Raw genomic sequence first — 23931 nt, 5'->3', positions numbered from 1 at the left:
GATAAAGCACTTGTGCAAGTTTGCTGTTCAACACCTGAGTTCCATTCTCCCCAGACTCCATGTAAAAGCTATGATGGGTTTCTATAATCCCATCATGCTGAGAGCAAGATGGGAAGCAGACATAAGAGGAACTTGAAGAGAGTACAACAAAAAATAACAGAGCAAGATCCAGAGAGAGAAATCCTACCTCAAATGAAGCAGTGAGGACTGAGTCCTGAACGCTGCCCTCTGACCTCCACACACAGGACCACACTTGCACACACACACCAACGCACACAAAGCAAAGAAAGAAAACGAGCCCCTCCTAGCTTTATCCAGCAGACCACCGCCTAGCCAGCTGCAGTCAGCCTGAACCCTGTGGCACGTGGCCTCTTGCTGCCTTCATTAAAGTATACCAATCATCCAATTACACTGCAGGCTTTCTCAAGCCTCTCTGGAAACCAACCCCTGGAAAAAAACAGGAGAAAAGTCAACCTACAGGGAGGGCTTCAATAGGCCGTAACCACAAAGGTTCCATTTGCTCCCACATACGTAATGAGTAGAAATGCAACAGGGTTCTTAATCTCCCGTGGAGTCCTCAAAAGCAGGGGCAGCGACTCAGCCCAAGATGTTTCCGTAAAGCTTACCACTGCTGTACTTCAATACCACAGCTGGCTTCCCCACTACTTCTGCCTGTGGGCCAACCTGGGGACCTCACCCTCATACCTTATCGTAAATCTTGGGGTGTTATCAACTCACTTCACTGACGAAGACATTCACCAGCAAGGCCACTCTTTAAGTTTGATCATGTGATCTTCAGCCCTTTGGAAGTGTGCATCCAACTGTCTCTTCATGAATAAGAGTTGGGTGAGTGTGTGTAGACACTCTTAAACACAGCAAAGCTCTCTGACACCACCTAAATCACAATGTGCATGATCCCATTTCATCTTAACCACCCAACACTGGCACCTCAAAGTTCAGAGTGTGTAAACAATGTGCTTACAGACAAATAAGAGATAAGATGCAGAATAAGAAAATATTGTTAAGGGGCTGGAGAGATGGTTCAGTGATTATGCTGCTTGCCTGCAAAGCCTAACAACCCAGGTTCAACTCCCCACTACCCATGTAAAAGCCAGATGCACAAAGTGGGACATACATCTAGAATTTATTTGCAGTGACTGGAGACTCTCGCATGTCCAGTCTCTCTGTCTCTCTTCTCTCTGTCTCTCTCTCTTGCAACTAAATAAATAATATTTTTAAGAAAATTTAAAAGCCCAAGCATATGCCTTTAACCTTGGGAGGCAGAGGTACGAGGATTACTGTGAGTTCAGGGCTAGTCTGAGACGACATAGTGAATTCCAGGTCAGCCTGGGCCAGAACAAGACCCTACCTTGCGAAACTAAAATAATAGCAATAATAATAAACAAAAGAAAATGCTGTCAGATATTTTGAGCAAAAGGTTGGTAGAGAGCTTGCCTAGTATGTACATAGGAAGCCTTGGATTCAACCCCCAGTACTTCATAAACCAACTGTAATTCCAGAAGTTGAGAAGCAAAAGCCTGAGGCTCAGAAGCCCAAGGTCATCCTGAACTACACGCTGAGTTTGAGGCCAGCCTTGACTACAAGAAACCCTATCTCAAAAAAAAAAAAAAAAAAAGAAAAGAAAAGAAAGTAAAGAAAATTTTAGAAAACAAGCTCAGATTCTATCCGCTTCTCAGAGGACAGTGAGATACTGTTAGGTGTGTGGACTCTGGAAGCAGACCAGCTTGAGTTTGAATGCTAGAGTTACACGTTATAGTTTTATGACCTTGACAAAAAGCTGCTTGAACCCCACTGAGCCTTGATTTCTTCATCTTTAAGACAGAGATACTCTCTCTGCAGAGTTGCAATGGGGATTTGAGGAGGTAAAGTCATGAACAGCATGGGGCACCATTAAATTATTCAGTCAATGCCTGCTATTATTTCTTAGAGTTCCTTCCTTCGTTTAATCTCCTTTCAATCCTTTACTGAAGTACCTTGAGCGCTTTAGGTAAGCAGTTTCCAGCGGATGGATGAGTAACTAGAGATTATTTTGCCATGGTGGTGATAGAGGTTTAATTAAACTGGAATACTATCCCAACTTCACCAGGCAGGAGGGATCTGTGAGGGAATCGGGTCTCGGCTGGTCTCAGGGCAGAGGCAGAACAGCGCTTGTACTTGTTGCAAAGCTGGGACTGGGGGCTGTGGGATGTGGAACCAGTAGGAAGTAGGGAGCCCCCATCACCCCCGGCTCTCCTTCTGATTAAGAGCGCTCCTTGCACTGTACCCTGAACAAGATGAACCTCTAACATGGGCTGTGTTGCAAGAGATCCAATTTCAATCTGCTGGCTCCTAGGGCCAGCCATCTGCCACATCTGACTGGAGAGCAGAGATGAAATTAAATGTCTACGGCTTGTCTCCCACTCCCTGAGAAACCAGTGAAGGATGGCAGGCCAGTCAGCTGTGGCTATTTACAGAACAGACCATTCCGGGCTCGCGGAGCAGAAAAAAAAGCAATGCGGCAGTAACACCGGGAAAGATGCATTTCGTGTTTTCTCTTGGAGGGACCTCGGGGAAAGATAGCGCCCGTGGCAAAATACTTAAAAGACACCACTGTCTTGTTGATGAGCTCCGTGTCTATCCATTCACGGCTTCAGGAGGGGCATGGCAGTGCTTTTGAAAAAGTTAGAGGAGGGCTGGAAAGATGGCTTAGCGGTTAAGCGCTTGCCTGTGAAGCCTAAGGACCCCGGTTCGAAGCTCGGTTCCCCAGGTCCCACGTTAGCCAGATGCACAAGGGGGCGCACGCGTCTGGAGTTCGTTTGCAGAGGCTGGAAGCCCTGGCACGCCCATTCTCTCTCTCTTTCTCTCTCTCTGTCACTCTCAAATAAATAAATAAAAAATTTTTAAATTTTTTAAAAAAAAGTTAGAGGAGCCACTTGGAATCAGCAAAATGCCTCAAACATCAGCGCGAGAAAGTAAAAAAACAGCAAGACAGGGCCACAGTGTGGAGATGAAAGGGGTCCTCGAGGACCGAGAACAAAGCCACCTTTAATTCCATCCGGACGCAGAATGAGATTAGTGGGGCAGGAGGCAGGAAAAGGCACACTCTAGATGAAAAGACACCGAATGGCCAGAGTATGACAGCAAGTCACCCAGACTGTCAGCGAACACAGGCTGAAGGCGGTGGGTTCCGGCCCCGCTCCCCTTCCCCGGGCACCGAGTGCCAGGTCGATGCCCGCTTGCCCAGCCCCAGCGCCAGTAGGTTCACCTCCCGCTGCCAGCTGCCGGGCTGCTGCTCGCTGGGCCCTGGCGAGTGCTCCCTGAGTGATGCCCACCTCCTGTCACCTCCAAAAAGAACAAATGGACCCAGGCCTGGGACACGAGTGTGGGGCCCCCTGGAGGGAATGGGGGGAGAGGGATGATAGGTGCTACTACTAAGTGAATGTTCCTCCTGTAAGCTGCCCCCTCCCATAGCCTGTAGCCAAGGCCTCTAGTTGAGTGAGTGTTTCTGTGCTCACGGCCTGAGTTGGGGCGGGAAATCCAAAAGAAGCCCACTTCCGCGCGTGTGCGCACGTGACATGATGCGCGCCGGGGAAGGGGTTGTGGTCCTGGATAACATGGGGGTCAGACGGAGATTGTGGGCCATCCTGCTCAGAGGTCACTCCCTATCCTGGAAGGGAGCTTTTGCTTGCATTCTCCTCTGCCTGAATAAAATCTGCTGCCTTTATTACGTCTTCTGCTCCAGGATTCTGTATTGTGCTGAGAACTGGAACGCTCAGGAGAGCAAAGGCCTCTGCAACGGTGTCCTCCTCCTCTTTCCCCATCATCTGGGGAGACAAACTGATTTCTATCCTGTTACGCCTGCGCTAGAATCTAAACAGATTTAGAGGAGTAAATGTTTTGTTGCTACTGCTGGGTGTCCCTGAGTGAATGAGTCTCTGTTACTGAAGGTGTTTTATTTTTTTAAAAAATCTGATTATCTTACAATTGTGACAGCTCACAATAATATTTCAAAGTCCTTCCAAGACCCCAGAGCACACAAACATTTAAAACAATTAAAGGACAAAGTCAGTAGCCTAGTGGACCCTAGGCGGCAGATGCAGCTACATGGTAGGTAGGAACGTCCTTGGAGAATCCTGCTGGGTTGAAATGTGACTTCAACTTGGCCTCAAGCAGAGAAATGAAGAGTGTCAAAAATGTGGGGAGCCCTTCTTGGCACAACTGAGCAGATAGACACAGAAGAAATTCCCCCACAAAGGTGAGGGAGGAGAGGAGTAAGGCAGCAGAGTTGGGACCAGAGCTGATAGTATCACTTTCACACTCACGCCAATGGACTAAGCACTGTTGTCCTTATTTTACAAAGAGGACCATCAACTGAGTCAGAGAAAGAGCCAGAAAAATGCGTGTGTTCACATCCTGTGTTTCTCTGGAATTCAGCTAGAGCATAGACGAATACATGGAAAAGGGAGAATGTACTCACTTCGCCTGGTGTTTCAGCAAGTTTAAAGCTATCGCACAGGGGAATGAAGCAACACCATGTCCATGTGCCCAGAGACGGGCTGTCTTTACAAAGCTCCTTGACTCGGCCTCTATACCAGACCAGAGAGACCCGTCACCAACCCAGCAGCAGAGAGCTAGTTAGTTCCAGACTACAAATTAGAGATTTCCGCAAGACACAGTTTAAGGAGTCTGGACTTCGTTTTGTAAACAGCAGGGAGTCAAAAAGTTTTCAGAGCAAAAGAGAAGCTTGAGTGGTTAAAATGTTCTGGGAGGGCCTGGAATGAAAAGACAAAACTCAGGCTTCTAACAATGGCAGAAAGACAAACTTGCGGCAGGCAAAATGAGAGGAGATAAGAAAGGTGACAATAGGGGCTGGACAGATGGCGTAACAGTTAAACACTTGCCTGTGAAGCCTAAGGACCCTAGTTTGAGGCTCGGTTCCCCAGGACCCACGGTAGCCAGATGCACAAGGGGGCGCACGGGTCTGGAGTTTGTTTGCAGTGGCTGGAGGCCCTGGCGCGCCCATTCTCTCTGCCTCTTTCTCTCTCTGTCACTTTCAAATAAATAAATAATTTTTTTAAAAAGGTGACAATAGTGGAAAGAGAGGGTGGGGCAGATTGCTCATCAGTTAAAGGTTTTGCTCTGTAAGACAGCCAACCAGAGCTCAAAACCCCAGCACCCATGTAAAGCCAGATGTCAAATGGTACATACTTCTGTAATCCCAAGGCACGTACAGCAGTGGGAGTTGAGGCTAGGAGAATCTGAAAGTTCACGGGCCAGCTAAACTGATCTCCCCCCAAACAAGAAAGACCCCATTTCATAAAAAGATAGGTGGAAGAAGACCAGTACCCTGAGATAGCATGTGCATCTCCCTTGCAACGCACATACACACACACACACACACACACACACACACACACACAATTTATTTTTATTTTATTTATTTTTTGGTCACACACAATTTTTTAAACAATAGGAAAGGAGGAAACTATCTTAGGGTCATAGATACATATATATGTTTCTTCCATGTAAACATGGGTCTGTGACACAAGACCTTTAGCCAAATGAATGCATTTAGAAAAAAATCTAAAGATGATGGCAGTGAGAGACAGGACTACCTTGATGGAAAACAGACACTAGTAAGCAGCTGAGTGGCAAAATCACTCTGGGAAGAGAGATACTGGGATACTGGAAGTTGTCAGGCCCTAGCAAAAGTGCCTCTTGCTTTCCTTTGCTGGGAGAAACTCATCACTAGAGGAAACTTTTATCAAGCCCATCACCCAAAGACTCCTGGGAAGTGAAGAGAGAAATGTGTTTTGCTGGTGCTACAGTCAGGTTCACATTGCTGGTAGAAATCACCCGACCAAGAGCAGCTTTTGGGGAAAACAGGACTTACTGTGGCTTATAGACTCAAGGGGAAGCTCCACAATGGCAAGGGAAAACAATGGCATGAGCAGAGAGTGGCCATCACCCCCTGGCCAACATCAGGTGGACAACAGCAACAGGAGTGTGCCAACCACTGGCATGGGGAAACTGGCTATAACACCCATAAGCCCACCCCCAACAGTACACTGCCTCCAGGTGGCATTAATTCCCAAATCTCTATCAGCTGGGAACCTAGTATTCAGAACACCTAAGTTTATGGGGGACACCCGAATCAAACTACCACATGCCTTAGTTCTTTTGTCCTTCTCCTTGTACCCATTTCCTAATCCAGAGGAGGTCATTAGCCTCCAAAGCCACATTGCAGGAGCCCTAAAAAATGGGCAGGCCTATATCTTACTTTAGAGGGTAGTTATTGTGGTAGTTTGAATTAGATGTCCCCTACCAACAATAAAGTCATGTGGTTAGAATGCTTGATCCCCAGCTGACGCCAATTTGGGAGGCGGAGCCTTGCTGGGAGTGGTGTGTTGTTGGGGGCAGGCTTAAGGATCTTCTAGGCAGATTTCCCTCGCCAGAACTTGGCTTACTCTCTTGCTGCTGTTTTCCACCTGTTGTGACATAGAGGTGATTTCCAGTCTCTGCTCATGCCACATTTTTCCCTGCTCTCATGAGCTTCCCCTTGAGATGACAAGCCAAAATAAACAACTTTCCTCCCATCAGCTGCTTTTCGTCAGGAGCTTCATCCCAGCAACACAAAGTTAATTATAACTTTGGGGGCTGGGGAGATAGTTCAGTAGTTAGAGGCACCTGATTGCAAAACCTGCTGTCCTGGGTTCAATTCTCCCCTATCCACTTAAAGCCAGATACACAAAATGGCACATGCATCTGGAGTTCCTTTGCAGGGCCAGGAGGCCGTGCTGTGCCAATCCCCCCTCCCTTCCTCTCTCTTTATAAATAAATAAATATCATTTTTTTATAAAGAACTACGGCAATTAATTTGTTTTAATGTGCGGAATAGACTTTAAAATCATCTCTCCTGTTACCCAGCCCTGGGCTTCACTTAACATTCACCCTGTGCCCTGTCTCCTTCATCAATGGCAAACATAAAAGTTGTTTATAGATCAATTTCTTCTTCCTGTCCCCATTATTACCACCTTTGTTCTAGCCATCAAGATGCTACTTAAGAAAAATGTGTTAGATTTCCAAATTAGCATATCAGAAGACATAGCTTGGAACTGGAGTCACAAGGAGCAAAGAAGAAAGCTGACCAGAAGTCCTCATGACGCGACTTTCACCTCCCACACACCACCATGAACCAGACGGCACCTTCACTTGTCAAGGGCATAAAACTGTGAACCTGCTCGGCACAGAAAAAGCATCATGAGGTTTGGGTACTGCTATTTTCAAGTATCAGAGTTTTTACTCCTCCCTGGAAAAGAGTGATACATTTTAGAAATGCTCTGGTTTCTTATCTATAATCAGCAAAAAAATATAATTTAGTTCACTTTGAGCAAATGATGTTTGGACTGAATTCCAAAAGTAGATGATGTAGAAAATGGGCAATTCTCTGCTTTTAAGAACCATGACAAATGTTGCAGAAGGGCCTTGGCTGATACCCAGAGAAGAGGTCCCTTGGAAGTCCTTAGGAACTTGCCTGTGTCCAGACAGGAAAGCAGGGAAGAAAGTGGCTTTTCGAAGAGGGTAGGTGGGTTTAGGCACACAGCAATATGGTGATGGTAGATTTTTAATTTTTTTTTAAATTATTCATCTGTGCATATGTGTCCTATCTATGCACTTGTATGTGTCTGTGGGTATGCACATACCACAGTGTGTTTGTGGAGGTCAGAAAACAGCTTCAATGTGTCCAACCTCTCCTCCCACCTTCTTTGACACAGGATCATTTTTGTTTCACTGTTGGGAAGGCCAGACTAGCTGGCCCCATGAGCTTAGGACCCTCCTTACTCTGCCTCCCAGAGTTCCATGTGAGCACTGAGGAGGATTACATTTGGATTGGCACGCTTCGCAAGCAAGTGCCTTTAACCACTGAGCAATCTCCTCGGCCCCGGGTGGCGGAAATTTAAAAGGCGGAAAGCAACTATACAAATACAGGTAATTTTAATTTTAGGCCAGAGCTTAAACTAGAATGGTCTTTTTCCTTCTGACCTTGAAATGAGTCGCCTCCATTCTTTCTAGCCTGCCCTCCACCACCATCCTCACATTCTTGCAAGTCTCCAGTCTTCCCACTGGTCTTGCAAGTCAAGTCCTGCAGGATTCCCACCTGACTTAGATCCAGTTGACCCTCCAGACTCACACCTAAGCCATCTTCTTGCTCACACTACTTTAGCAGTCCTGGGTTTCTTTCTGTTCATGAGGCCAGTTAGCTTGTCTCTGCTTGAGGACTTATGCATTCTAATTCTCTCTTCTTACATCCGTCTCTTCTCAGACTGTGGCTAGTCCCTTCCGAGCATTCAGCCCAACTATTTCCTGTTCACAGATCTCCTGACCACTCCTTGCTCCACTCAACACACTCTGAGCAGAACCTTGCTTTTGATGCATTTTCATCATCCATCCCCAGCACTCCCTTATTTCTTTGTGAATTGTCCTGGCTGCACACTGCACACTAGACGATAAGCTCCCAAGAGCACAGGCTTTGTCTGTCTTCTTGACTAGCTCCTCAGCACACTTCATTAGCATTTTGGAATGAATGGATTTGTAAATAGACTCACTACCACCAATAAATTGAGTTCTAGAAATAAATCTCTAAAGATCTTTCAGTAATCGTGTGAGGGAGTACACAGACTGGAAATGCCTTTGAGAGAAGTCGGTGGGATTTGAAGATCACAACTATCCCCGAAGCTACGGCAGTATGTGCCCCGTGTTGACATTTGACAGAAGTAACTTGTAGGAAGTCACTGTACTACAAAAACAAGGGCTTTCACTCTCAAGAACCATGCACATGAATTCTTGGGTATTTCTACCCAGAGGTGAGTCCTGTAGCTGAATACATTTGTCTTACAGAGACAAGAACAAGGGGCATCACTTGCAAGTCTTGAGCATCTGAAGCAGTCTGTGCACAGACATTCATTTCAAAGCCACAGTCATGGCTCTGCTTGGGAAAGAGTTTGCCATAGGAAGAGGTGGAACTAGACCCCCACCCTTCTTACACACCCATTTCAATATTACCCTAGGCCAGCCACCCCCAATCACACATGAAAGGTACACAAAGATAAGGCAGTTTTCCAGTCATGATGCTCATTAGAACATTTTTTTTTTTAATCTGGAGGCATTGATCCAGAAAGGAAAGTAGAAAGGGCTAGAGCCAAATAGGGCCAACCATATTGATTGTATCTGGTTCCCTTAGAGCAATCCTAAATAAATAAAGGTCAACGCCTTGTAAGTATGCTCAATTCCCTCCGTGACCAACTGATTTCTGTTTGGCACACAATTCTACCAGCAGTGACACAGATGAGCATGGAATCTCTGCCAAGCACGACAGAGGAATTGTCCGCAAGATGTAAAGCAATCATGACAGCTGGGTGGGGTGGGAGGCTGAGGTAGGAGGACCACTGTGAGTCTGAAGCCAGCTGGGACTTGAGAGTGAATTCCAGGTCAGCCTGGGCTAGAGTGAGACCCTTTCACAAAAAAAAGAGAAAAGAATGACAACAAGGAAAATCGTAGTAATGACAAAATAATTTAACTGACACTTGCCACTTGGTAGCAATAGTGCCGTGGGATGGAGGTACACTCTGACCACAGCCTCCGTGTGGGGACGGTGACACCTGGTATCTTTTGGCTTTGTCTGAAGGTACAGATTGGCCTGATAGTGTAAGAGGGATGCTTTTGGAAGGGAAATGCAAAGCTCCAAGGGGCCTATAGCCTCTAGGTTCCGTCATTGCTTCCCCTACAGCATGACAGAGGTCCAGGGCATACATAGCACTGCGGAGTGTATCAGTGGAGTGTATCAATTCCCCTGCGTCCACGCAAAGTTGGATGCGCAGTGGGTTACATATCTGTGATTTCAATGCTCCTGCAGCAATGAGAGGCAGACCAGGTAAAAGCTGGGTGTGGCCATGCATGTCTACAACTCCAGTCCACGTGGGGGGGGGTGGAAGGGAACTGATGAGTGCAATAACCGATACTAGAGAATCGCTGGGACTCACCAACTGACCCAAAACAGCAGCTCCAGGTTAAGGGAGAGACTTCATCTCAAGGAAATACACGGTTAAGCAATAGTGAAGGAAGGGGGAAAGCAGCTGAGGTTCTCTAGCCTCCACATACATGTGCATGACGTGCGTCTGTGCACACACGCACACACACTCACTCGAACACATACGCTCTGCACATGCACTATGGAAGAACTCATCCTGGGTTCACTATTAGATAAACTGGCAATGATGTGCTGTTGGCTGACATACTGAGTAGGCAGTTGAATACAAGTCTGAAGTTTTTTTCCCCTTCCCTACCCCAATTCCATTGAGTACCCTCCTATTTCCAAGTAGCCCTTCATATGTTTTTTAATTTAATTAAATTTATGTATTTGAGTGAGTGAGAGAGAGAGAGAGACAGAAGCAGATAGGCTGAGAGAGAGAGAGAGTGGGTATGCCAGGGCCTCTAGCCACTGCAAACAAACTCCAGACACATGTGTCACCTTGTGCATCTGGCTTAGGGGAGCACTAAGGACTCAAACCTGGGTCCTTAGGCTTTACAGGCAAGCTCCTTAACTGTTAAGCCATCTCTCCAGTCCCCTTCTTGTGTTTCTATGTCTCATTCCTTTGGCTCTCCTCTGTCCTCTATGTCAAAATGTTTATAGGCTCAGAATTATGCAGGTCTTATGGAGTTATTGGTATGCACTGTGAGATCACTAATGCACCAGTCAGTTCGTATCCAGATGTCAGTGTCCCAAAGTACTCCTTCCCATCCTGTGGCTCTTACATTCTTTCTGCCTCTTCTTATGCCATGTTCTCTGAGCCTTACAGGACATGATAGAGATGTCTCATTCTGTGTTGAACTCTTCACAGGCCTTTTATTTTCAGCTTCTGTTGAGTTTTGAGTTTCCTCAGTGTCTGCTGCATCTCCATCAAGAAGCTTCTCTGGCTAGCAGTGAGGGCAGCACTAAAACGCTGACCACCACCTCCTCTGCAATGTTCCCCGAACTCTGGCGGGTGTGGCACAGAAAGCTTATCCAGGTCTAAGCAGAGGACTTTCTCTTCTTCTTGTCACCTTGATGAGTCTTGAGTCTCCCCAGTATTCACCACCATCTATAAAAAAAAAAAAAAAAAAAAAAAAAAACCCTTCTCAAACTACAAGTGAGAGCAGCATTCATTAATCCATGAGCATAAACATATACATTAGAAGCTAATTTGGGGTTTTCAACATATTTATTTACCCAAAGAAAAGTGGTAGCTTCCCTTTAGGGTATATGTTTTTCCAAGACATAGGAGGTTTTTGATTTGGTTTTTAGTACCAGCCATGAATTCCCTCCCACACAGAGGGCCTCAAATCTAATCAGAAGCAGTTGGTTACCTCCATAACTTATATGCCACTACTGGACCTGTGGGCACATCTTGAGTGACTGGTTGGTTGATTGTGTAGCTTGCAGGATCCACTGCTTGGTAAGACCATTGATGACTTTTCTGCCCCTAAACTACACATCACTTTCTAGCATTAAGGCAGCTAGCCAGCAGGGAAGCTGCTTCCAGCTCAGTTCAAGCTTGATTTCTGTATCCTACAAGCACAGCATGTAGTGTCTCCAGCAACAGGGTTTGCCATTTAATACTTGGTTTAATTTTATTACAGTATCTGCTCGCAATATAAACAGGATAACCTCGGTGGCCTAAAAATGGTACCTTTGATTTAAACTTGTCAGACTTAGATAATGTCCCACAGAACAATTGCAAGTGGTCATAAGTGCCTTCTATTTAGTCTTTCTTCTAACTTTTCAATCACCTTCTCTCTATCAGTTTTTCACTTCATTTCAAATTCCAACTGCTACACTAAAAAAAAATTGTTTCCCCAGAAAAATCTTTCCTCTAGGAGATCCCCCTCAGGTATCACTGCCAAAACCCAGTGACGTCACCCAGCCCCTACACAACCCCCTGAACTCCCTTTCCCCTCACAGCTGCTGCAGAGTCAGACTTTTCCCCTTTGCCATTCCTTTGGTCCTGCCAATAACCCCCTTGAACTTTCCTCTTGCTCTTCATCACTCCCTCCTGCTGGCTCTCTTTCACACACTCCAGTCTTCTGGGCTCAAGTCCTTTCCTTCAGACCCCACCAGTGTCTCCTTGCTGATGTTAATAAACTTTTTGGCCTAAGGAAAACTGACCCAGCATCCCTCACTCTCAAACCTCCTCTATCTCCCCCCCTCCCCGCTCCAAACCCTGACATCTGGTCCAAGAGAAGGCTGAGTTGATATGGTCCTCCACCACCTCAACAAAGAATTAATGGCACAGTCCTTGACGCATCTGGGAGAACCACTTAACCAACTGCTGACTCTGCTGGTTCCAGTTATTTACTACGCTGTTCAATGAAAGTTGAAAAATTACCTGTATCATTAATTTGAGTAAAACCTTCCAACTTTGCACAGTGACTCAAAAGCTATTTTTACAAAGCCAAGTTGGAATTCTCAGCTTTTTTTTTTTTTGCTTTTAAATAACTGAAGTCATTCATCAGCTGTTCTCATAAATGTCAAGTTTACAATTTTTCCCTTCCATTTTCTAGATGAGCTAAACATGCACAGGTTTACTGAATCCCTCCAACTGCATAGTAATATATAAAACTACGAAAACAGCTGTTAGTCATTTTCCCATATTTAGACATAATTTTTAATCATATCTCCCCCTGGGCAAGTCCTCATTCATGTTATTTATGGTTCACTCACTTTAAAAAATCAGTCAGCAAGCATGTGTTTAGCTTCTTCGGCATGTCAGCATTATGGAGGGCGCCGGACACAGACACCTAATTCATCTTGCCTGTATTGGGTCCTGGCTTCAGAATTCTTACACTTCATCTAAAGGAAGCATTGACCTTGTAAAATGAGCACAGCAGTGGCTCCTCTAGGTTGACAACTATATAGGATGACGTGGCATTCTTGGGCATTCCAAAAATGCTAGGAATCCTGGAGGGCAAGGGGACTTAAGGTTGCAAGGTAGAGTAAGAGACAAGGATAGAAAATGCATTCGAGAGGAAGGACCACAGCAGCATTTCTGTTTTGGGCATTGTAAACAGCCTGGGCTGACAGAGCTAGGCACTAAGGAATCATTGAAGGCTCATTTACAAAGTGGACAGAGTGTTTACACATATTCAATTCTGCCAAAGTGGATATAAGGGACTAGATAGTGAGACTGGAGTCCTAACACCATGGATGAGCAGCCATGTAAACAACCCTTCAGTGCAGAAAGCGACCTGCTCATCTTCCACCTCATTTTCCCAGAGGAACCTCGGAGCAGCAAAGGAGCCCCAAAGGATATTTCGAGCACGAGAGGGAAAAAGCAGCATATTGATTGATTACCAGCAGCCCCCCCCTAGGAAAGCCATGCAGCAACTTGATTACCACTTCCTTGAGAATTCTATTCGCCCCAGGATGTAATGCAGCAAGAAAAAAAAAAAAATGCCTTTACAACCAGTCCAGGATTCTAATGGGAAAATAAAAAAGGTACTTGCCACATGGAAGAAGTGTGTTTTGACACTGGGGCTGTAGGCTCAAAAGAACTTGTTCAGAATGAGCATAAGTCTCCATCCCTCTGAGGCTACCCACCATCCCTGCCCTCAGGGACTTCATCCCATGTGACTCCTAGCTAGAATCAGGATAGAAGCAGCCCTTGACCCATCTCCTGCAGACTGTATCCTACAAGCACACGTGGTCTGAACCAAATCTGGGGATTCAATATGCAGCCCAGGCGGGCCTTGAACTCATGATCCTCCTGCTTCTACCTATTGGGTGCTGGGATTACAAGTGTGTACCACTGTGCCCAGAAAAAACCATTAATAATGTTAGTGCCTGGATAGAGAAAGATGATTTATAAGCCTTGCTGTCCCCATCAATCAAATGTTTCATGCATTTGGGAACGGTGGCCTTGAGATAACCTACCAGAAACAACAACCCAGGGACAATCAAATCTCCTGAGTTACAGGGAAAGCCACCCTGAGTTGGGCCAATGAACTTCATTAACAGGAAGGGAAGGAGGGTGCCATGGGAGGTAGGGAGGAGGAAGTGGAAGAAAGTTTCCACTCACCCATGTTTACAGCAAGGGGTCTTCTCCATAGCACTACTGAAGAGCTGCGTTCTCTTAGTCACTACTGTCATTTGAAAAAGGGATATAGGCTGGGAGACAAGTGAGTAAAACACTTGCTGCCCAAGTGTGAGGCTCTGAGTTTTGCAATGGAAATATTTTCTCTTTGCCATTATGTGTTGGAAGTATATGACTTGTGTTTTGATTTTATAGGGCTCCCAGTTAAGAGACAGTCTTGAGTTCCAGATGAAACTTTGGTCTTTTGAACAGTGTTAAAGTTGATAAAGACTATGGGGACTTTTAAAGTTGGAGTAAATATAACTTGCATTATGAGATGATTTTTTTTGGTCGATGGGGGACAGGGCAGAATGTGGTGATTTGAATGTAAGTATATGTTCCCATAGCCAGAGGCATTTTTGATTAAGCTTCCTACTTAGTCTTCAGCAGGTGCAGCTCTGTTGGAGGAGGCATCTTGGTGAGGGTCGCTCTTGAGTCCAGCCATAGGCATGTACAGAGCTGGCTTGAGCTCTGGCTATTTGTACTGGTTGGTGTTGGTTCTGTCTCTTCTCTATGGTTGTATGAAGTGAACCAGCTTCCTCTGCTGTGATGAAGCTTCCCCCAGAATCTGTATGCCTGGAATAAACTCTTTCCTCCCATAGGTGCTCCTGGCCAGTGTTTATCCCAGCAACAAAAAGGTGAACACAACATTTCCCAAAACTAAAATCTAATATAATGATATAATAGGAAAGTAGTAAGACAAATGAAATTATGAGTCACAACTGAGACCTATCATAATTTAGATGTCAAAAAACAGTCTCTCCTAATATGTAAACTACTCCCGGTCAAAAGAAAAACAAAATTTAAAAGTTAAGAAATTATTTCAAATATTCCAAACATCAAACAAAATATTTCATAGAATACAAATAACTGTAGACACATGGGGATGTAGTTAGTCAATCTTGTTTTAAAAATATGATTATCGGTTGGTTAAAATGTCTCATCTGCTGCTGCCTTTATCTCACTAGGCCACACTGTGTGCTTGATTAGGTATACCACTCCTACGATAGTTATATGTCACATGTGAATGTTATGTTAGATACAGAGGATACAAAGAGACAGGTCAGGGCTGGAGAGATGGCTCAGTGATTAAGGCATTTGCCTGCAAAGCCAAAGGACCCAGGTTTGATTCCCCAGGACCCACATTAGCCAGATGCATAAGGTGGTGCACGTGTCTGGAGTTCATTTGCAGTGGCTGGAAGTCCTTGGCATGCCCATTCTCTCTCTCTATCCCTCTTTCTTTGTCAAATAAATACAAATAAAATATTTTTTTTAAAAGAGAAAGTTCAGACCCAGACCTTAATGTTTGGTAAACTTTGATATGGTCTGGATTTCTTCCTTAATGACATTACCCACCAGTTTTGTCTCCCCAAAGCTACTTTCTGTCTCTTCCAGCCTCATCTTTATCAGACCCTAGGAAGGCGCCTTCAGATACTCATATCAGATCCTAGGACTGAGACTTCCTAGGACTGTGGGATATAAAATGTCATTTCAGCCTCTATATGCACAAAATGTGATGCTTGACCAGTAGGGGGAACTGTGAACTAAAGTTCACAGAAAAATCCATTCCTGTGATAAATATACTGACTACAAGGCTGAAGGACTGATTGAGACTTTTCTGTGATTGTGACGAGCTGGATGTTGAAGGTCTAGAGCCAAATTATCTCGGGCTGTCTTTAACATCCTAATAGCCATTCATTTCAAACCTCTGTGCTTGATCATCTTGTGACTATTAGGTAAATACTTTTTTGGCATGAGCCAACCAAAGATTTCAGAAGGTCATCAAAGAGCATGTGTGGCCTGTAATAGAGATTTCCCTGCTTTGCTCTAACCTGCCTGATGCTTCTACCAATGTATTTTAAAACTGCCTTAATTTATAACTTTCTTTTGTTATGCTACAAAAATTTTATGAAACTGTTGCCACATTAGAGAATGGTATTCAGAATAACCTAAGCCCATGTTTCCTGGCCATGACCACTTATATTTGACTTCAGAATAAATTATATCTTATCTCCCTTTGAGGCAAGAGTTGTGTCTTTAAAATATTATTTTTTTTTATTTATTTGCAAGCAGAAAGACATAGAAGAGAGACAGACAGAATGGTCATGACAGGGCCCCCAGCTACTGCAAATAAACTCCAGATGCACGTGCACTTTGTGCAGCTGGATTTATGTGGGTTCTGGAGAACTGAACTTGGATTCTTAGGCTTTAGAGGTAAGCACTTTAACCGCTGAGTCATCTCTCCAGCCTCAAGAGTTGTGTTTTTAAATTTTTTAATATTTATTTATTTATTTATCTATTTCAGATTGAGAGAGAGGCAGATAGAGAAAGAGAAAATGGGTGCACCAAGGTCTTCAGCTACTGCAAATGAACTTCAGATGCATGCACCACCTTGTGCATCTGGCTTATGTGAGTCCTGGGGAATCAAACCTGGGTTCTTTGGCTTTGCTGGCAAGTGCCTTAACTAAACCCAAGTTGCTTTTTTTTTTTTTTTTTTTTTTTTTTTTGCATTGACAACTTCTTTAAGAACTTCTCCAAGGTATAAGTAGTGTTCATTCTCATTATCCCCCCACCACCTGCAAAAGAAAACAAAACAAAACAACATGCTGGGATCTCTTTATTTCTAAACTTAGTTCTTTAGGGAAAATCTCCTATCTTTGAATATCTTTGAACGTTTTTTCTGTGGTGATCTTGACCTTTTCTACCTAAAATGTTTTCTTTACATTGGATCTAGCACACACCCCCCCCCACATCTAGTTCTATTCTTTTCCATTCATTCATTGATCAGATCAGAAACCACCTTGTCAGAGGCTTCTCACAAGCACAGGAAACCCAGCAGCCCATGAAAGAGAACCAGGGAAAGTCATAAAACTCCAAGGAAGACCACATGGCTAAAGAACTACCCTCTTTACAGAGGGGAGGGAAGTGTGGCTGTAAATAATTTTAGTGGGAAAGTCAATGGCTTTCAGGGGAGAAGGAGAGACCTGAAGTATGTGGCACACAGAAGTATAGACAATAGCACAGGGCAAAGATTGCCTGGGCTGGGTGTGGTGTCGGCTCCAGCCTCTCTTCATGCGAGGTACTCTGAAGGACCTTGTTTTATGCAGATGGGGAAGCCTGGAGAAAGTCCACTCCGGCCCTGTGGGGGGAGAAAGGGGGCAGGGTGGTCTAAGGGCAGACATACCTTTGCTCCCTCTCTCATTCGGAGCCTTTATTTAGTCTGCTGTGTGCCGTACTCTGGGATATGGTTTTCTGAACCTCCTCCCACCTCATTCTTCATAAAAATGATTACTACTGACCCCGCATATTCCCCAGATAACCAGAATATGAGGCCCATGGAGACAGGAAATCTGTCTTTTCTTTCAACCACTGTGCTTCAGAACAGTGTCTATTATATACGGTAGATGCTCAATAAGTGTTATTGCAAGCTGTGTCAGCAATTTGATTTTAGTTGTGCATATTTTGATCTTTTCAGCTTATAATTTATGAAATTTATTTCCTTAGCTCCAATGTTACTGCATTGTCTTAGGCTTATTTTTTTTCCCTTGCCTTCTTTTCTCCTTAATTTTCTAGCATTAGAATATTTGTTGTGGAGGATATCCTCTTTCCTTCTTTTCTTTCTTTGAGACAGGGTCTCACTTTAGCCCAGGCTGACTTGGAACTTACTCTTGAACTCACAGCAGTCCTCTTACTTTAGGATGAAAGGCACGAGCCACCACACCCAGTGGATACTATTGTCTCTTGCAGTACATTTTCTTTCAGAATTCGTTTGATCTATCGTATGCTTTTTAACTGTTTTCTTTTCCATATAGTTTACAGGGTCCCCTACCATCTTACTGTCACACTGTGGGTGGCCTTCTAAAGGTTTTCTTGCCCGGTATAAACTTTGGCTCTCTCTTACCTGGTTCAAACACTGCCCCTCCCTCTCAGGCAGTAAGACAGTTCAGAGGAGATTGCAGCCCTCAAACAAAAACAAACCTAAGAGAAAAGGACTAGTTCAAGATGAAACTGAGGGGGCAGCTAGTGGATAGGGTACAGTGCTTGGCTTCTTTGACCCTCAGCACAGCAAAACAACAGCTTGAAACAACAGAAAGCAATTGAGAGGAAATTGATGGAAAGCTTGAAGCTCCACACTCATGGAGCACGAGGGGCCAAAAGCCCCGACTCAGATTTCCCCTCTCTGGCTAGGAGGAGAACAGGGGCAACTTGCAGGGGAATAGCAGTGACAGGGTAGCTTTTTACCTATAAGGATAACTGTATGAGTCAACTTGCATTGCTGGGAGAAAATACCTAACAAAAAATTCTTTTAAGAGAAAGGTTTATTTCATCTTACAGTTCCAAGTTATAGTCGGTCATAGCAGGCAAGGCCTGGTGACAGGAGCAGGTCACATTCAGTCCACAGTGAGGTAGCAGAGTGATGAATGCTGCTGCTCAGCCGGCGCTCCCCTTTTTTACAGCCCAGGACCCCAACCCACGGAATAGTGCCACCCACAGTGAGGTGGCACCCACCTCAATCGTCCTAATCAAGATAATCCCTCATAGACGTGCATGATCCATCACAGGTGATTCTAGTTCCTGTCAAGTTGACAATCGCTCTGTTACCACTGCAAAGCCAAAGTTCACTCTGTCTGGGGAACATCCCAGAAGGTAAGGCACAGTATTTATAAATAGGAACTATGTCTTTGAGTAAGCAAAATAATTCAGGCCCAGCAGTTTCAAATAACATTTTAAAGAAAAGGGGTTGGAGGAAAGTCATCAAATCCAATCACCACCCAATCATAAGCCCTTCTCATGCAGGGAACAAGAAACAGTCTGCCAGTACCAGCTCTCAGGCTGTCTATTGTCAGAAAGAACTAATTCTAAGAGATCACAGTCAGTTTTGCTCCTCATCTGGCTCCCTCCCAACCAAAAAGTAAAAAATGTCCACTCTGAATAGTTTTCCCTTTCTTGGGGAGCAGGATTGTGGCAGTCACATGAGAGGTCTGTGGGGAGGGGGAGGGGATGGGGCCGAAATGATTTAGTATGAGCTGTATGTCCTGGTATAAGGTTGTATGTGATCAAAGCGCTGTTTATTTTATGCTCACAGAGCTTTGTGCCCAAAGGGCTACATGTTGCCAGAAAGGTGTCTTTTCTGTTTATAAAATAAAAATCTTTATAATCCTCTCCCACCATCCTTTGTCCTCCTCCCACACCCCCCTCTATAAAACATCCACTTTTTTTCTGCTGTTCTCTTTTCTGTATTGATGTCTTTCTCCTCCTCCTTCTCCTCCTCTTGTTTTGCCCTCCCTCATCATCCATGACAACCTGTTGGTGGGCCCAGTTATGATGCAGGTCTGGTGCAGATGATGATAGCCACTGTGAGGTCATGAATGCAGTGGGAGAGTGTTCTAATCACTCTTGCCCATCCTTTGGCTCTTATATTCCTTCCACAAACTCTTCTGCTATAGGCCCTGAGCCATTAGAGACTGTGATAGAAAAAGCCAGGTGTGGTGGCACATGTATTTAATCCCAGCACTTGGGAGGCAGAGGTAGGAGGATCACCGTGAGTTCAAGGTCACCCTGAGTCTACATAGCGAATTCCAGGTCAGTCTGAGCTAGAGTGAGATCCTACCTCAAAAAACAAACAAACAAAAATTACATAAAAGAAAGAGTGTGATAAAGATGTTTTATTAAATGCTGAACATTTAGCTGGCATTTCTTCTCAGCACTTTGATGAGTTTTGAGTTTCCCCAGCAGTCACTGCCATCTATAAAGAAACTTCTCTAACCAAAAGTAATTGCAACACTAATATATATGCATAAATGTAAGTGTTTAGAGGGCAATTTGATGAGCATAGTATATTCTTTTTTAAATTTTAAAATATATTTATTTGAGAGAGAGAGAAAGAGGGGGAAGGAAGAGAGAGGAGGGAGGAGAGAGAAGGAGAATGGGCACGCTAGGGCCTTCAGCCACTGCAAATGAACTCCAGATGCATGTGTCACCTTATGCATCTGACTTATGTGGGTCATGGAGAATTGAACCAGGATCCTTTGGCTTTGAGTATAGTATATTCTTATAGCCAAACAACAACAGTAATTTTCCTGTAGGGTGTGTGACCTTCCTAGCCACAGGCTTTTGACTAAGGCTTCAGTAATAAGTATGAATTCCCTTGCATGGAACAGGCTTCAAATTGAAATACAGAGCAGTGGGTTACCCCCATAATAGACACTGCACTAGTGGGTACATCTTGCCTAGGTGGTCAGATGTGCAGCTTGCAGGGTCCACTCTTGGTTGAGACCATTGGTGACTTTTCTCCTCCAGCAGGCTGCATAGCACTTTCTGTTACTATGGCCACTAGTCAGCAAGGAGGAGACTTTAAGCTCAGTTCTATCTTGATTTTTCACTGTCCTATAACGAAAGCATGTGGTGTCTTCAGCAATAGGGTCTTATCGTTCAACTAGTTATGGTGGGTAATCAAGAACCGTAGCAATAGCCTTCAATGTTATGGGGCATCAGGAGCCTCTCTAATACTTCACTGGGAGGTATTCCAACACTGACACTGAAATATTTCTGCAATAACCTATGGCCCTAGGCATAGCATTTTACCCCACAGGGTACTTCTGCTTTGATTAACCCTCCTCCCACCCCTCCTCTCCCACCTTCCCTGCCCTCACTTGGACCTGTCTAGTCCCTGTAATTCTCTTCCTCCACTTACCTTTATATTCTCCCCTCCTTTAATCACTTTCTGCATCTCCTCTCTCCAGGCCTCATTCTAGTTTCCTGGCCTCTTCTTCTGACTCTTACTCTGTCATGTATACTGATAAAAATTCAAAGCTAGAATTCACACATGAAAAATAACATATGGCATTTGTCTTTCTATACCTTCCTGAGTTACCTCACTTTAGTATTTTTTTTCCAGATCCATCCATTTTCCTATGAATTTCATGGTTTTTTTAAACAGCTGAATAAAAACTTCATTGTCTATGTACCATATCTTCATTATGCATTTTCCACTCACCATGATTCAATTTCCTAGCTATGGTGAATAGAGGAGCAACAAACATGGATGAGCAAATATTTTAGTAGTAAAGTGGAGAGACTTTAGATTAGATGCTCAGGAATTGTATTGCTGGGTCATATGGTAGTTCTAGTTTCAGGTTTTTGAGAAACCACCATAATGTTTTCTAAAGTGGGTACACCAGTTTACACTGCCAACAGTGAATTAGAGTCCCTCTTTCCTCACACCATCACCAGTATTTATTGACATTAAATGTCTTTTTTTAATATATATATATTTTTATTGACAACTTCTATACTTATAGACAAAAACCATGGTATTTCCCTCCCTTCCCCTCAACCACTTTCCCCTTCATTACTCTGTTCTCCATCATATTCCCTCCCTCACTCCATTAGCCTCTCTTTTAATTTGATATCATCATCTTTTCACCTAGTATGAGGGTCTTGTGTGGATATTGCTAGGAATTTCAAGGTCTTGGATATCGAGGCCAAATTCTGTCCAGACAGTTGTATGTAAGGAGTGGTGCCCTTCCTTTGGCTCTTACATTCTTTCCACCACCTCTTCCGCAATGGACCCTGAACCTTGGAGGGTGTAATAGAGATGTTTTAGTTCTGGGTACTCCTGTATCCCTTCTTCTCAGCACTATGTTGCCTTTTGGGTCATCCCAGTGGTCATCGCCATCTGAAAAGAGAAGCTTCTCTAACCAGAAGTGAGAGTAGCATTAATATATGAGTATGAACATTAAGTTTGGTGCTTTCAGGGCAGTTTGGTGAGAGTAATATATGCATGTATCCAGACAAGAGTAAGGTTTATACCCCTAAGGCTCATGACCTCCCCACCATAGGCTTTTGACTAGGTTTTCAGTACTAGGCATGTATTCCCTCCCATAGAGTGGTCCTTCAGTCCAATTATAGAGGAGTTGGCTTCCCCCAGAGCAGACATGCCACTATTGCATTTGTTCAGACATCTGGACTGTCTGTCAAATATGAGGTTTCCAGTGTCTACTGTTTTCACTGCTGATGACTTCTATCTCCCATAAGACTATAGGCAGTGCAGCTTTTTCCAGCTTTCAATTGGCTGGGCTACAGGGAGAAGGCTTTCTTCTCAGCACCAACTTGATTTCTCTGTGACTTTGCCAATCAGGCATGTGAAGTCTTCAGCAATAGGGTCTTACCATTTCTTTCTCATGGGGAACCAAGGGTCTTGGCAATAGTCTATAATGTTTTGGAGGCAACAGGGACCTCCCTGGCCAACAACTCACTAGAAGGTATCCCATCCCAGACACTGAAAATTTTCTAGTAACAATCTATGGCTTCTAGATGTGCCATTATTTAAGAAAGTAGATTTTCATATGTCTTATTCAGAATGTCTTGAATTTTGATTGACCCTCCCCCCACAATTCTTTTATACAATCTCTTCCCCTGACCTCAGTTAGGCCTTTCCCTTCCCTGTAATCTGTTCTTCTACTAACATATATACAATACCATCCACTTAAGACCTTCCCTATCCTCTCTCCCTTATAGCCTTTTTCTAGCTTATGGGCCTCGGCTACTGATTTTTTTTTCCTTTTCACAATTTTTATTAACATTTTCCAAAATTATAAAAAAAATCCCATGGTAATACCCTCCCCCCCTGCACTTTCCCCTTTGAAATTCCATTCTCCATCATATTACCTCCCCATTTCAATCATTGTACTTACATATATACAATACCAACCTATTAAGTACCCTCCTCCCTTCCTTTCTCTTCCCTTTATATGTCCTTTTTAACTTACTGGACTCTGCTACTAAGTATTTTCCTTCTCACACAGAATTGGCTACTGATTTTTGGTTCCAGGTCACACATAGGTCTATACATTGTAGCTAGAATCCACAAATAAGAGAGAACATGTGGCTTCGGCTTTCTGGGCCTGGGTTACCTCACTTAGGTAGTATAATCCTTTCCAGACCCATCCATTTCCCTGCAAATTTCATTTTTCTTTACCATTAAATAGAACTCCATTGTGTAGATGTACCACATCTTTATTATCTACTCATCTGTGGATGGATATCAATGTTGGTTCCATTTCCTAGCTATTGTGAATAGAACAGCTACAAACATGGTTGTGCAAGTATTTCTAAGGTAGTAAGAAGAGTCATTAGGATATATGCCTAGGAGAGCTATAGCTGGATTATATGGCAAATCTATTTTTAGCTGTCTCAAGAACCTCCACACTGATTTCCACAATCGCTGTATCAGATTACATTCCCACCAACAGTGCAGTAGGGTTCCCCTTAACCACAGCCTTGCCAACATCCATTGCCATTTGTTTTCTTGATAGTAGCCATTCTGACTGGAGAGAGATGAAATTTCAAGATAGTTTTAATTTGCATTTCCCTGATAGCTAACACTTTTTTTTAGATGTTTGTATGTCATCCGTATTTCTTCTGATGGGAACTCTCTGTTTACTTCCATAGCCCATTTTTTGATTGTATTATTTGATTTCTTATTGTTCTTTTTTTTGAGTTCTTTGTATATTTTAGATATTAATCCTCTATCATATGTGTAGCTGGTAAAGATTTTCTCCCATTCTATGGGTTGTCTCTTTGCTCTAGTCACAGTGTCCTTTGCTGTACAAAAGCTTTGTAATTTCATGTGATCCCAGTAGCTGATTAGTGATTTTATTTTCTGAGTAATTGAGGTTTTATTAAGAAAGTCACTACCTATGCCAAAATGTTGGAGGGTTTCCCTTACCTTTTCCTCTAGCAATTTCAGAGATTCAGATCTGGT

Source organism: Jaculus jaculus, chromosome 1 (genome assembly GCF_020740685.1).
Source record: "Jaculus jaculus isolate mJacJac1 chromosome 1, mJacJac1.mat.Y.cur, whole genome shotgun sequence".
In the NCBI taxonomy this organism is placed as follows: domain Eukaryota; kingdom Metazoa; phylum Chordata; class Mammalia; order Rodentia; family Dipodidae; genus Jaculus; species Jaculus jaculus.
The sequence above is the reverse complement of the archived record's forward strand: the minus strand, read 5'-3'. Positions refer to the sequence as shown.